The sequence below is a fragment of the Cetorhinus maximus genome, chromosome 2 (genome assembly GCF_964194155.1).
Source record: "Cetorhinus maximus chromosome 2, sCetMax3.hap1.1, whole genome shotgun sequence".
NCBI lineage: Eukaryota > Metazoa > Chordata > Chondrichthyes > Lamniformes > Cetorhinidae > Cetorhinus > Cetorhinus maximus.
In genome coordinates, this window is record NC_135880.1 from 90,865,738 (window position 1) to 90,882,537 (window position 16,800).

Genomic DNA, 16,800 nt, shown 5'->3' on the forward strand with positions numbered 1-16,800 from the left:
TCCTCCCCCAGACTCCCTCCCTTCTTCTCAGTCCTTCCCTCCTCCAAACTCCTTCCCTTACATTTTCCATCCCCCGTACACCTACCTCCCGAGTTGCCATCTCCTCCACCTTTACCCCCTCCTCCCCCATACTCCGTCCACCTCCCAACCTCACCCCCTGACAACCCCCGACACCTTCATTCCCCTCCTAGTCTCACACCCCCGACACCTTCATTCCCTCCTCCCAACTTCACCCTCCCAACAGCTTCATCCATCCCTCCCAACCTCACCCCCAACACCTTCATTCCCCCAACCTCACTCCCTCAACACCTTAATTGCCCCCCTCCCAACCGTACCGCCAACACCTCTTCCGCTTCAAGTCGATCCTAGACCTTCGTCTCCCACCCCCTCGACCATCATCCATCGTGAGCATCAATGGTGACTTTCCAGCTTCTGTGAGCTGCTTCACAGCAGAGCCATGTCCATGAGAATCCACCCAGCATGCCATGGACATTCCTCCAGCGTCCCGTTGCTGTTGGGCTCCAGCATCTTCTGTTCCTCAGATGTCCGCGATGTGAGCAAGGCCCTGGCAGTAAGTCCCGACTTCTGCATGTCACACTTGTCAAAACGTGTTCTGCACCAGCATGTTTTCCTGCTGAAGCGGGCGGACGATCCAGCAAGTCGGTGGGGTTTAGGGGTTGGGGGGGTAGGATGATTCCGGCCGGCTGGCCTTATAGTGATATGCTGATGTATTTCAATAAGGTTCCCAATGTCCAATGGCAGGGAACACTTCCCGCGATCGGCGGCCAGAGCAGATGATGGCAAACTGGCTTCACAACATTGTGAAACCGATTTTTGGCCTTCTTGCCGTATTGTCCACTCATGCCACTGAACACTCCCAACGCCAGCGGGCACAAAAAATCTCGGCCCAGAAGCAGAGGGAAAGCTCAAAAATAAGTAATTCTGTTCTGCTTCAGCTCCAAGGTTTTGGGTCCCTCAACTCTGAGACCCCTCTGAGTGTGGTTCCGCAGGGGTTCTTCCCATTTCTTGCCATAAGATTTGCGTCAACCCTGGGGAAATGGCAGAATAAATTGTTTTCATCAGTTTATGTCACTTTTCTGGAAAGTTTGACCAACCTTCCACTGAAGTTGGAATGAGAGATGGAGAAACGCCATGGAAATTCTTCTCCCTGATCTTTAAAATGCTGAGTGGTATAATTGATGTAACAGTGAGCATGCAGCTTGACTTGGACACTGGAAAACTAGAAGACATGCATATCAAGTTCACAAAAAAGGCCCATCATCAGCTGAACTTGGCAAGAATGAACATTATGCCACTGAAGTTACACACACCAGACCCCATCAAGTCTTTTGGGGTTGGACCTCATCATCCAGGTATAGCGAATTCCAATAATTAGGAGCTCAATGTTTTGGGCAGCATTTCCAGGGCTGCTGCAAGGATTTAAAGGCTACAGCAGGATTTTAAGAAGAGAGTACATCACTTGGCTGCAAATTCATTGTACCCTCCTTCTTCCTTACCAACTTTAACAAGCACAAGCACCATTACCTACTCCTTATTTCAAATAGTTAACCCAAATGAACTTTCAGATCAAGTAGTGAAGGCAAACAGCTCTTGTAATATTCAAGAGTTAATGCGATGCTGTGATGCAGGAATTGTAGATATCAGTAGAAGAATGAGCTAGTATAGTCAAAGAAACTCCCTCATCTGTACTTATCTTTGCAATCTCCGTTAAAATAATAGACAAAGGAATGGCATAGTCAGCATTCACAGTCATTTCTCTGTTCTAGACTCAACGAATTACTGATAAGGTAACAGTATAAAGGTAGCTCTTCATCATCGCTACTACCACAAAGCTTACAATCTTAATCAAAGGTGGCAACATGCATTGGCTTCACCATGTCCAACTTGCTATCCAGTGCTTTTCGAGACAGGGATTGATGGACTCCTTTGGATCTCTCAAGGGAAAAGATAGTTCATTTGGGTTAAGTCGAGCAATACTGTTCTATTATCATTTCTCTCTATTCTTCATCATTGCATAATGATTCTATGCCTTCATTAATATGTAAGTCTTCAAAATTGTGATTTGATCTAAATTAAAATGGATCAATGAGCTGACTGAACAGTGCTATACAGCTTCATTTGAAGAAAACTATCTTAAATGAGAGCCCTTCCTTCTAAAGGGGCCTGATACAGACATGAAAAAGAATGAAGTATAGAGAAGCACATTGAAATCATTAATCAGACATTAGGTTTGGCTAATAGGTGGGGATAAAACAATTAGTTGGCCACAAACTGTTTATAATTATTTGTTTACTAGTGGTTGGGGAATTCTTATCAGTTCATGTATAATCGAATTTATGAAGAAGGAAAATGCTTTGAACATATGGAATAATTATGACTGCGTATTATGCATAGTTGATAATCGTATGGAGAATAGGTTGAATGTGGCTTGCAGAAAAGGGTTAGTCTTATGAATTCCCACACCTGGCATGAAACATTTCCCACTGGAATTACATGGTATTCATCCTTTATAAGTATTTGAGTTGCTCATGACTTGTCAAAAATCATGAAGGTCTCAGGCAATTGAACCTAATATAGAGAGAGGGCTCTGGCATTTATCAGCCATACCATGTTCATACGTATATATAGTGTTATGAGGATGAGCTTTTTAAAAAAAAATACAAATTCTTAGTTTGTTTTCTGGCTGGATTGTTCCAACAAAGCTGAAGCCTTCTAAAAGACAACAGAGACTGCCAGATGGCTATAACATACAGCTTGCATTCCACCAAGTGGGATGAAAAGAAAAGATACTCAACCCCTGGTGGGAATGAAAGACTCCATCTCCTGTTGGCTTTATACTACCTGAAACTTTCAAAATGTTTCTGAGTTGAGAGGTCAAAATGCAATTGTTTGTTGTAAAACAATGACTGCAGCAGACATTGGCTAATTGAATTTCTCTGGAATACACAGCCAGCAGGGTACTTTAAGGGACTGTGTTACCAAGCAGGAGACAGATCAGGATGCTGTGCTGAAACAGGCTGCAAAAGCTGTTTGCTCTCTCTCTCACAGAAGTATTGTGCCCGGATTTGCAAAGTAACCATCCTTAGAAGAGAAGTCTAATGCAAATGAAGATCTTTTCTGCTCAATACAACAAACCCAGGAAGACAGCAAAACAAAATGGCTGCACCACATCAAGACCAGCCAAAGAACAGCTAACTGTATAGTCCTTTGTTTTATCTTCTTCACAACTTTAAAACATCCTTAAGGTATCCTCTTATTCTGCCATCTGTACTAGTGTGTGTGTGTGAGTGTGTATGTGTATGTGTGAGTGTGTGAGTGTGTGTGTGTGTGAGTGTGAGTGAGTGTGTGTGTGTCTGCATGTGTGTGAGTGAGAGTGTGTGTGGACCCAGGCGAGTGTATGTGCCATGTGAATGGTGGTTGCGATTTATCGAGTTTTTTTTTAATTCGGGAAATTGTTTCAATAAACTTATCTTGTTCTTTGTTTAACCTAAGAAAAGCTGTCTGACTAATTCTTTACAATCTGAAAGTGTAAATAGTGGGATTCCTGCAGCATTGGAAAGCACATCCTCTCTCAATTCACAAAAGTCCCTGTTACAGTCAAACCTGAAGTGGTAGAATAGGGGAGTAATTTCATCCTTCCACACATGGTTGTAACAAACTTGAGGGTTGGAGTCTGGGATTGATCCCACAGACCTCAGAGGGAATTGGAGCGGGGAAAGTAAATTGTTCCCAAGAAGCAATAAAAAAATAAACTGCTCTACAGGTTTTCTTGGGTTTACAATACAAACATTTCCATATTTGAAGCCAGCACCTTGCTAGAACATTACTTTTGATAATTTAAAGGCTCTGTCCCTCGAGGAGTCCAAAAGCGCTATAAAGAGTTGCAGTTAGAGTTTCCCGCAAAAGCCAGGAAACCTGAAATTTTAAAATTAGTGGGCAGAGAATTGGAGTGTGAACCTGAGAAAATTGAAAAAGAGGAAAAGCTTTAGCGAAATCACAGCTAGAACAGAGATGGCGCGAGCTAGAATTCGAATCTAGGGAAAGAGAGAAGAAAGAAATAAAGAAAGTGGGAAGAGAGATGAAAGAGAGTGAGAAAAAAGGCAAGTGAAAAGAGACAGAAGGAAGGGAGAGAGAGGAAAGGGAGAGGAAGGAAAGGGAGAGAGATGAAGCTTTCCAAAGAAAAAAGTAAGAAAGGGAGATAAGATGACGTATATTGTGTGTAGGGAAGTAGAGGCAGCCGAGGCAGGCTGGAGCGTAATACCCCCAAAAGGTACAAGACTGTCCAGAGAGGCTGGAAAGGTTGGAGAAAACCACCAGAGATCTGCAGAGGAGCAGGTCAGACCTGGGATGATAGAATAAGGGGGTCATTTCACCCTACCTCATATGGTCATAACAATAGAAAATATATTGATGAGCACAAAGCACAACATTATGGTTGAAATTGCAGTGGTACATGGGTGAATTGGTTGCTGGGAGAAACCAGAATTTGGGGTGGAGCCAGATTCCAGGAGGCTTTTGACCCAATTTTGTTCCAGCCCAATTTCCAGCGTTGAGGAGCATCAGGTATCTCTTCCACCTATGTCCCCTATATGGTGGTCAAATTTAGGGGATTTCCAACAGGGGTTGTTCCAATCACACCTCTCTTCAGACAAATGAAATTAACTTTTGTCAACTCAGAGCTGCTGAGTTCCACTGAAGTTCGAGGAACGGCTGCACTTGGGGAAGGTAAGCAATTTGAGAGGGGATCAATTCCCTCTACATAAATGATCACATGCTCCCCTAAAAGCATTTTTTAAAAAAGCCACAGAGGGCTAAAGTGGATAGCTCCCAAACACACGTGTGGGGATTGCAATGTTCAATTAGCCTATGCCTGCTGGATGTCATGCAGACTGGACAGTATCTCCCTGCTACCCATGATTGTTATGTGCAGCCAGTGATACATATGGTTTTGATTAGCTGCACGTATCAGCAAATAGCCCAAGATCAAAAACTTGCTAGCACTACTTAAAACTATCCTGCACTTCTTAAGCCAGCCTGCACCTATTAAAGTGCCGGGAGGGTGGTGGAGGGGTACTTTGTGGCTGGAGCATGTGCTGGGAATCGCTCTGCAAGTGAGTCTGACCTGGAAAAGAGTGAAGTTAGATCTGAGTTGGATATCTGTGCATGGACAGACATCAGTAGTGGGCTGCAGCCAGGGCAGGGAACAAAGATAGTGCAGATGCCAGCTCACCAGAGGGTGAGGTGTCATCGGAGTTTTGCTGCAAAGGACTCCTTTCATAGAGCAAAATACAGAAGAAAGCTGGTGGACGTAGACAACAAAATACCAGCATTGGCTTCATTGGTGAAAGAAAGATTACGTTCAATGTCAAGAAAAAAGAAGTCTGGCACCAACTTGGCACAGGGCTTTGCACAGAACATGGAGCTCATCTTTTCCAGCATGGACATGGTGGCCAACTCTATCAGCACACTTGTGGCCCCAACCATGATGCAGTGTGTGGCCATGTTTCAGCTTCCATTGCAGAACAAGCAGCTTCCACCAAAAGCTTGAGTGCTGCAGACGTCAGCCAAGGTCAGCTTTCTGCCATGCCAGCTCAGACTGACCTCATGAAGGCTTGGGCTGCTGCCATCAGTGTTATACAGTCATATAGTTATAGAGGTCTACAGCACAGAAAAAGGCCCTTCAGCCCATCGAGTCTGCAATGGTCAAACAAGTACCTAACTATTCTAATCCCATTTTCCAGCACTAGGCTCATAGCCTTGTGTGCCATAGCATCACAAGTGCACATCCAACTATTTTTTAAATGTGATGAGGGTTTCTGCCTCTACCGCCCTTTCAAGCAGTGAGTTCCAGATTCCCACCACCCTCTGGGTGAAAAAATTCTTCCTCACATCCCCTCTAAACCTCCTGCCCCTTACTTTAAACCTATGCCCCCCTGGTTATTGATCCTTTCACCAATGGGAAAAGTTCCTTCCTGTCTACCCTACCTGTGCCCCTCATAATTTTATACACCTCAATCATGTCCTCCCTCAATCTCCTCTGCTCCAGAGAAAATAGCCCCAGTCTATCCAATCTCTCCTCATAACTAAAACTCTCCAGCCCAGGCAGCATCCTGGTAAATCTCCTCTGCACTGTCCCTAGTGCAAACACATCCTTCCTATAATGCAGATTCCACAACTGCACGCAATAGTTTAGCTGTGGCCAAACCAGCATTTTATACAGTTCCAGCATAACCTCCCTGCTCTTATATTCTATGCCTCAGCTAATAAAGGCAAGTATCCCATATGCCTTCTTAACCACCTTATCTACCTGTCCAGCTACCTTAAGGGACTGGTGGACATGCACACCTCTGATCCTCGGTACTTCCCAGGGTCCTACCATTCATTGTGTATTCCTGTGCCATACTTGTCCTGCCCAAGTGCATCACTTCACATTTATCCGGATTAAATTCCATTTGCAACTGATCAGCCCATCTGACCAGCCCGTCTATATCCTCCTGTAATCTAAGGCTACCCTCCTCATTATTTACCACCCCACCAATTTTCGTGTCATCCGCAAACTTATTGATCAACCCTCCTACTTTCAATTCTAAATTATTTTTTTATACTACAAACAGCAAGGGACCCAACACTGATCCCTGTGGAACCCTACTGCACACAGGCATCCAGTCACAAAAACACTCCTCAACCACCACCCTCTACTTCCTGCCACTCAGCCAATTCTGGATCCAATTTGCCAAATTGCCTTGGATCCCATGGGCTCTTATCTTCGTTAACAGTCTCCCATGCGGGGCCTTATCAAAATCCTTGCTGAAGTCCAAGTATACTAGGTCAAATGCATTGCCCTCATCTACACACCTGGTCATGTCTTCGAAAAATTCAATCAAATTAGTCAGACATGACCTCCCCTTAACAAAACCATGCTGACTGTCCTTGATTAATCCCTGTCTCTCCAAGTGTAGATTAATTCTGTCCCTCAGAATTGCTTCCAATACTTCCCCCACCACTGAGGTTAGACTGACTGGCCTGCAGTTCCCTGCTTTATCCCTTCCTCCCTTCTTGAATAACGGTACCACTTTGGCTGTCCTCCAGTCCTCTGGCCAGAGAGGTATTGAAAATTATTGCCAGCGCCCCTGCTATCTCCTCCCTTCCCTCACTCAACAGCCTGGGGTACATTTCATCCGGGTTTGGAGATTTATCTACTTATAAGCCTGCCAGGCCTCTTAGAACCTCTTCCCTTTCTGTGCTAATTTCTTTAATTATATCACAGTCCTTCTGCCTGATTTCCATACCCATGTCGTTCCTCTCACTTGTGAACACTGACACAAAGTATTCATTTAGAACCCTACCTATGCCTTCCGGCTCCACACACAAATTGCCACTATTGTCCTTAATGGGCCCTACTCTTTCCCTAGTTATCCTCTTACTCTTAATGTACTTGTAAAATAACTTTGAATTTTCCTTTATTTATCTGCCAATGTTTTTTCATGCCCCCTTTTTGCTCTTCTAATTACCTTTTTAAGTTCCCCCCTACACATTCTATACTCTTCTAGGGCTTCAGCTGTTTTGAGCCCTTGGTATCTGCCATAAGCCTCCCTTTTTCTCTTTATCCAATCCTGGTTCAAAGTACCTGCAGGCATCCAGCAATCTGTCCTCCAATGGTAACTTGGATTGTTAGGGGAGTGGCAGTGGCTCCATGGAGCACAAGCCTGTTTTACTCTCTCAGGATGATAGCATTCACCCTCCTACCATTGCTACTCCGCTATTGCCTCTCAGACAGCCAAGCCAGACTGCTGCAGCCCATGCTGAGATGGTGCGGTCTAAAGCTGTGTTTTCTAGACCCAGAGCTGTTCAACGTTGTCCTCCAAAGCCATTTGCCGTCTCCTCCATGGAAAGTCAGCAGCCTTCCACAGCCACTGGGATAGCACTGTACAGGAGCACTAGGATGTGCAAAGACACAAGAAAGCGGGGCACTAAGGGAATGTCCGAGAATGATCAGTTTACATTACATGCAATATGGCATGGTTTAATTTATAAACTTGGTTTGGAAGGTTTATAGTGTGGTAGCTTTTTTCTTTGCATTGTGGCAGAGAGGACAATGTGATGGTTAGTGATAAGGAGTGTGGTACTGTTGGTGAATGGGGAATTGGGGTTGCAGTTACCAGCAGAGCATTATTCAGAGTGGCAGAAGGTGGCAAAAGGCATTCCACAGGATCGGTGTTGGGACTACTACTGTTCACAATATACATTAACAATTTGGACTTTGGAATCAAAAACACTATTTCTAAATTTGCAAATGACAACAAATAGGGGGTGTAGTCAATATTGAGGAGGACTGCACCAAATTATGGGAGGACATTAATACATTTGCAGAGTGGGCAAATGTTTGGCAAATCAAGTTCAACACAGATAAATGTGAGGTGGTACTGATGGACTGCAGAAGGTGGTACATTTCAGTGAGGACATACTGAAGCGCAGATGTCTCAATCAATGTTCTTCGCCGAGATTCAGATCGGAGGATTGTTCCCTGTGCAAACATGAAGTCCAGCTGAGAACCTTTTTCCTCCTCCTTCTCCTCTTCCTCCTCTTCCATCTTCCAGTAGCTTGTCCTGCTCTGCATGGCTTCTGTACATTCTCCGATATTCATTCTACAAGTCAAGTTGTATTCCGAGAGGAAAGCCTACTAGTGCACCAATGTCTGGGAGCAAGTGGTTTGTGCAGAAGTCTCTAAGAAATGCTCAGCACCTGCCACCCCCTGTGAACTTTTGAAACTTGAAGCAACTGTAGAAAAGCACCAAACACTTGAAGAATTGTTACCAGAAGAAACCAACCAGCAACTAATCTGAATGTAAATCGCTTTAAATAGCATTGTTGGGGTTGGGGTTGGAGGATATTTCTTCTACTGCTTAAAGCACTTTCTAGCTGTGGCCAGAACGTGGAACTCCAAGATGCCAGCGCTGGCATTAAATCAGTGTTGCAAGTTAAATGAATCATGTTCTGCTTAGTCTCAGTGGACATTAACTGCGTGTGCTAACGCCTTTACTAAGATTTTAAGAACCCTCCATTTGATTTTCATTCTCACTTGCCGGAAGACAGCCCAAAACCAGACAATAATTTCCTGTGACAGGATCTTCCAAAGCGACGCTTTAGCATTGCATTACATTAACTGAAGTACCCAGTGACATACCAATACATCAGACACATTAGCTAGCTCTTCATCAGTTTTATCACATACCCAGAATGTGCAGCAAGAAGACATCGGCTCAGTACTCAGGGCATATAAAATATCATCTTAGTTGCTTGTCTGCTTTCACTTAGATCACTATGACATGATAATATTACATCCCACAATGCAACTTGGCTGAGCGCATTTGGCAGTGTAGGTTAACTCTGTTGTCACCCTGATTATCACAGTGGTCAAAACCAGCATATATTTACTTTGTAGTCCTTCTCAGACATCTCTTGAACATTTTGATGCACTGTCTGAAGGATTGTCAGGGAAACATTCAGCTCTAGTATGACTAATTTTGTACCACATGAGAATACCACTACGCCATCACCTCCCTCAAAATAATTACACCTATGTACGAATTTTTCACAAGTAGAATTACTTTTCCTGATTATTTTCCTTCTCTCATTGTTTTGCTTGTTCCTATGAGGGGACTTGCTTATCGCTGGGCTCTCAGTTACAACATAAAACACTAAATAACACATATTTTTCTTTTTATAGATCCAGATGGTCTGTCTTCGAGCCAGCATTTTCCATTTTGTTTTAAATTGTTTTTACCCTTTACGTTTGGTTACTTAAAATTTGTTTATACTAATAGAGTGGTGAGCAAATCAACTTTTATTCCATTAAAATTTACCATACATCCTGACATTTATTTCTCATATGTTCATATTTTAATTTAAAACATAAAGTAGCAAAATTAGCTTTGTTTTACTTTTATATAATTTGGAATATAACAAATATGTTTCATAATTATATGTGACCATTTGCTTGAACAGATTTCTTTTTAATCACTTCACAGTCCAATGCCTTTTCTCACATCTAAATTGATCTAAATTGTTCCTTACTCATTCAAACACTGATTTTATAATACCCTGCTGCTTAATGTCAGTTATCCTCCTGTCTACAGTTTGTGGAGTTCTCCTGCTTTTATTTAAAAAAAATTCATGCAAAAATCACTTAGACATGTGCTATTTGAAAGATGTAAATTACTATAGGTCAGAAGTTTTCATCCAAATATTGTTGAACTGTACCAATTTCATATTTTATTGGGAGAATAGTCAAGCAGATTCAGAATGAGAATTTTTATATGCTGTCATTAACTCATCGGTCTAGGGTGACCTATTTAAACATGATTAGCTTTATGACTGATTGCCTGTAAACCAGTTTGGGATACAGCGGAATCTTTCTGAACTGTTTCCATTTCACAAAACGTACACCGAAATTCTGTTGGCTGATGTATCAGACATGCTATTAGCGCAGAATTTCTATACCTTTTACAGGTGATATTATCAGTCTTCCAGAGACCAGCATGGCTAGATATTGGGTTGAAATCCTGACCACTGGGTTTCTGTCTCTCCTTCACTATATCTGCTACTTCTGATGGGGTGTTGGGGCAAACAACTGTACATATCTCTCCCACCTGCTCCTCCTATGTCAACAATACCTTGGGGTGTGTGTCTGTTGGGATCCCAGAGTCTCCTACAAATTTCACTTTCCACAACACCTTCCAAACCTGCAACCTCTACCACCTAGGAGGACAAGGGAAACAGACACATGGGAGAACTACCATCTACAAGTTCCCCTCCAAACCACATATCATCCTCACTTGGAACTATATCGCTGTTCCTTCACTGCCACTGGGTCAAAATTCTGGCACTCCCTCTCTGACAGCACTGTGGATGTACCTACACTAAACTGAATGCAGCAGTTCAAGAAGGTGGCTCACGCCACCTTCTCAAGGGCAATTAGGGATGGGCAATAAAAAAAGCTGGCCTAGACAGCAATGCGCACGTCCAGTGAAAAGAATAAAAAAAAACACCAATGAAGGTACACTGTGCTGCCTGCAGGAGACCAGAATACCTGTGATACAGGCCATCAGCAAACCCCCTAATGCCATTTTTAATGGAAGTTAATTGGAGCGCTATCAATTGCCATGTGGAAACAGGCTTATCAGTGAGGGAGAATATTTTCATCAGCTTCTGGCATCCAGTAAAGTTGGCCAGATCAACTTTTCAACATAGCAGCAATGAGCTGCTCCAATATCCCACCAGTTTTGCAGGGTGAGCGCCCCAGTAGCATAGATCCTGGAATTGTTGTCCTATTCCAATATGTAAATAACACTATTTCCTGGGTTTGGAATGGGTGCATGGTGTGGGCAGACCTGCTACACCTCTTACCATGCCACTGTGCCACTGGAATTCACAGAGTCACAGAATCTTAACGGCACAGAAGGAGGCCATTCGGCCCATCATTTCTGCACCGGCTCTCCAAATGAGCATTATGACCTAGTGCCATTGACCTGCCTTTCCCCCATACCCTTGCACATTGTTTCCGTTCAAATAATCATCTAATTCCCTCCTGAATGCCTCAGTTGAAACTGCCTCCACCATACTTCCAGGCAGTGCATTCCAGACCTGAACCACTCGTTGTGTGAAAAAGTTTTTTCTCATGTCACACTTGCTTCTTTTGCAAATCACTTTAAATCTGTGTCCTCTCATTCTTGATCGTTTTACAAGTGGAAACAGCTTCTCCCTATCTACTCCATCCAGCCCCCTCATGATTTTGAACGTCTCCATCAAATCTCCTCTCAGCCTTCTTCTCTCCAAGGAGAATAGTCCCAACCTCTCCAATCTATCCTTATAGTTGAAGTTACTCATTTCTGGAACCATTCTTGTAAACCTCTTCCCCACTCTTTCCAATGTGTTCACAGCCTTCCTATAATATGGTGCCCAGGACTGTACACAATATTCCAGCTGAGGTCTAACAAGTGTCATACATAAATTCAGTATAACCTCCCTGCTCTTGTACTCTATGCCCCTATTAATAAAGCCCAGGATACTATATGCTTTATTAACTGCTCTTTCTACCTGTCCTGTTACCTTCAATGATCAATGCACATATACACACAGGTCTTTCTGCTCCTACACCCCCTTCAACATTTCACCCCTTATTTTATATTGTCTGTCCATGTTCTTCCAACCAAAATGCATCACCTCACACTTCTCCGCATTGAACTTCATCTGCCCCTATCTGCCCACTCCAACATCTTGTCTATATCCCCTCGAAGTTCCACATCTTCCTCCTCACAGTTCACAACACTCCCAAGCTTCATATCATCCACAAACTTTGAAATTGCCCCCTTCACACCAAGATCTAGATCATTAATATATAACAGGAAAAGCAAGGGTCCCAATACTGACCCCTGGGGATCTCCACTACAAACCTTCCTCCAGCCTGAAAAAGATACATTGACCATTACTCTCTGCTATCTATTTTTCGGCCAATTTTGTATCCACGTTGCTACTGTCCCTTTTATTCCATGAGCAATGACTTTTCTAACAGTTGGTTGTGTGGTACTGTGTCAAATGCCTTTTGAAAGTCCATGTACACTACATCAACAGCATTACCCTCATCGACCTTTTCTGTTACCTCTGCAAAAAACTCCAGCAAGTTAGTGAAACATGATATCCCTTTTAGAAATCCTTGCTGGCTCTTCATTATCAGCCCATATTTTCCCATGTGACTACTAATTCTATCCCAAATAATTGTTTCTAGAATCTTGCCCACAACTGAAGTTAAACTGAATTTCTAGACTATTACATTTAATTTTTCTGTTAATCCAAAAACACAAACTTGTCTCCTCTCTTCTCAGACACCGATGGATCTACTGTGTTTTTCCAGCGTTTCCTATTATTATTAGTAAGAAGAGCAACACAGATCTAAATACAAGCTTATGGCGCCTTCCAGTATTTTTAGTCCGATAAAAACTGCATATAGTACGCGATCTGAGAGATAACTATGAGTTACGGTGGCCTTTTAGGAAGAATTATCATCTGGCAGTTATCGCCACCAATTTTAGCAGCATGTGCAAATTGTGAAATCTCCTACCTGCTGTTGAATAAAGCATCAAAATTGATTAAACTGCTGAGCAGCAGTTAAATGAATTGAGTAGGCATTTAATCCCCTCATTTGGATGGAGAGGAGCAGGCCAGGGGCTAATGATAAAATATTCCTTGATAATGGAGGCTAGGAGAGAAGAATCGCTAGATTTGAAATCCAAACACTGGATATTGTCATTCATTAAGCCCTGGAAAGGAAGTCTATCATGTATGAAACAGATTACTCTCCACAAAAAAAAATCATTCTGCAGGCTTGGAGGAATGTTCTTGATAGCCAATATTAGTTGATCAGATGGTGGAGCTGAACTTGATGCTCAGCAAAAAATTGAAGTCAATAGTGAAAAAATTGGGCAAGGAAAATACCGGTCCATTATCTCCTGTTTTGTACTCCCACCGAGGACCATTTTCAACCCTAGCAGACCTGGGTACAGGATGTGATGAAATCTAAATTTACTGTTCAGAGGTCGGGAACTCCAGTTCCTGATGAACCTCGGGTCTCCCACGCATGCATTGGTCGGGAGCTGGCCGCACATGTACAGTTCTTTTACCCTCTTCAGGCTGAGGATCAGCCCCGCACGCCTGCACAGAAGAAAAGGAAAAGAACAGCTCAATAATGCAGGTCAGGTGACCTGACATGGAGTGCCATTATCAAGTAGGTGTCCCAGGGAGTGGGACACTGGAGGGGGATAGGGAGAAGTCCCAAATCAGGGAGGAGGACATGGAGAGGTTCCAAAAAGAAGCCCCAGGTAAGGGATTAAAGACAAGGGACAGAAATAGATCCTGTTAAATTAAGTTAAAAGAAGTGGGCAAGGGAATAGGCTCCAAATTAAAGAAAGAGCTGCAGGCGGCAAACTTTAAGCAAAGTGGGCACGAGAGAATCCCTGGAGATCTGAGAAGACAGTCGAAGGTTGGCGGCTCCACGGGACATAGTTACCCCTTTGTAGCAGTGGTGTTCTGCTTGGCATGGCCAAAGATCTGAGATTGTGTTGGGAAGGTGAAGTTTGCATGCACTTGGAGATCTTGGGGAAAAGAATCTTGCAAGGCGAGATTGAAACCCTACGAGATGGGTCATTGTTGAAGCTTTCCAAGTGGGAACGACTTTTGTAGATAATTCCAAGGTGAGATCCTCAAAGGTGAGAAAGACAAAGTTTCAGTGAGATTGGTAGGCTCACAATGTGACAAAGGTCTGGGTGGGTTGTTGAGAAATCTCTGGAATCGGGTTTGGTTATATCTGTCATTTGCTCTGTCCTGTGGTGTGTTCGACTACAGATCACCTGTTAATTCACATGTACCTCATGTCCATGACATGTAACCAAAGAAAGGGAAGGGAATTTCAAGACATTTGATGTCATTTAAATAGGCCACCTTGGGCATCATTGGGCGATACATCATTGACCCATAGAAATTCTAGGTAAAAAATTAAGGCTGGGATTTTCCAGCCGCAGGGTGGGATCAGTAGCCAAAAGTCCATTGACCTTCGTCAGGACTGGAAGATCCCAGCGGCGGGCGTGGCCAGAAAACTCCACTCGAAGCTTTTATCTTCTGTTCACCAAATAAACTTGCTGTTCACTTTTTTATATTCTCTTTGTATGCCAAATTTCCTGCTTGGAACAGGTGCATGCAGATTTAGTGGTATAATAATCAAACCAAAAATTTGGGTCTGATTCCAGACAGCTGTGAAAGTCTGACCCCCCCTCTCTGAAAATTGGAAAAGTTCCTGGAGATGGGTTTTTAATGAGCCCATAATGAATTTAATTCCAAGGCCCACTTCCTCCCCAGACCTCAGGAAAATGGGGGAGGGCAGAAACTAAGGTGGGTCTTCCAGTCATGCGATGTCATAGCCATTTTTATGCTAGTCATTTTCAGGCATTCTTTGGTGCAGGGCTTTGATCCTGACCAAAAACCAAGCCTATCAATCAAGCTGACTTTCAGAAGGGGAACCTGCTTGAAAAGTAAGGATGCATGCTGCAGAACAGTGTGCGAGCTGACCTAAACTCCTCCCCACAAAATCCACCCCAATCAAGACTGTTACTCAGTGAAGAATAGGGAATTATCCCTATAGGGTCCGAGACAATATTACTTTCTTAATTAATGCCACCTATGACAGGTTACCTGTCGTTCATTCATTTAATATTGGTGTGACCACGCTGTGTGCAAATATGTTGCCGCACTTGCCTACATTATAACACCAACTACACATGATAAGATAATCTATTGGCTGTGAAACACTTTGTAACATCCTTCATGTATGAAAGATGTTACATAAATGCAAATTTAATATTAAGCAATACTGAGTGTGCAACAGGTATCGAAGACCTGGATCATTTTTGAGCCTAAAGCTTACATTCTTTTTTGGGGTTGAAGTCCAGCAGTACCAGAACAGAGGGGTTGGAACCTAGGCCTAGCCTATCTCCATTAGGTTTCTGCTCCATCTTCACACCCATGATAACGATCACCATGAGACAGTTGTGTGAGAGCACTTCTTCTGTCTGTCCCTTGCCATCCAACAGCACTACTGGGGCAATTGGAAATATACCTTAAAATGAAATAGAACCGAAGACAAGGATGATGCACCTTAAAGGCAAGGCCTGTGCCCGTGAAATTGTTGGAGAAATGGAAATAAGGGAAGGTTAAGTTTATGTCTTTTTTCTCTTTGAACTTATAACTTTGATGTATTGATGTTATAAAATTTTATTTCTAGGATATGTAGTGTAATGGGTGGAGAACCGAAAGGGCTGTTGCAAGGACATTTTGTCAGAATATGATTGATGTCTGTGTAAAATGTTTTTATGTTTCGCTGTCTTTCAATGAATGTGTTATTTGAGCCAATCAGTGTGTTTTGTGTCCTACCCAACACCTTAATGGCAAGCTATTGGATAAGGGCATTTAGCACCATACAACACACTTGCAGACTGGCATAAAGTCTATATTCAACGTTGTGCAATCTCCGTTGGGCTGATTCCAGAATGGTGCACTGACATACCTTCACATTCCAGGAACATTCTTTAGTGAATCAACCAAATGGGTCTCAGTTATCAATTTATGAGATGCTGAATTGTGAAGCATTAACATTTAGTTTAAGTTTGAAGACCTTACACAGAGCATGCAAGAGCCTCATTGAAGCCCTAAAGTTAATGTAAATGAATGCTAACAAGTGCCATGCCAAATTTTCATCTCTCATCCACTTAAAAGGGGCTCTTTTGGGATTTATTTCCTCTAGCCTTCATAGTTTTGATTCCTGAAAGCATGGGTGATTGTTTACTGAAGTATTGCAAATTAAGAAACAAAGAACTTGTATTTGAATAGTACTTTTTGTACCGCTCAGACATCCCAAGATATGTTGCAATTGCAGATGTTCTTCTACCTTCAATCTCAAGCCTTCCTTCAGCTCTCAGTCCTGCTCCAGATTTTGCTGTCTTTCGTCCTCTCATTCCTGGCCCCCATACATGTCCCAGATTTTGCTGCCTGTGTTTTTCATTGAATAGATTGCTTGCTTTAAGGAAATCTTGAAGTGTTTAATCTTAAGTAAATAATTGAAAAACTATTTTTAAAAAATATACGGATAACTGTAATTCCGCACATTGAATATTTTAAAGCAATGGAAAGAATCACAAAATATGGATAATTAACTTAAGTAGAAAAGAAAACTTA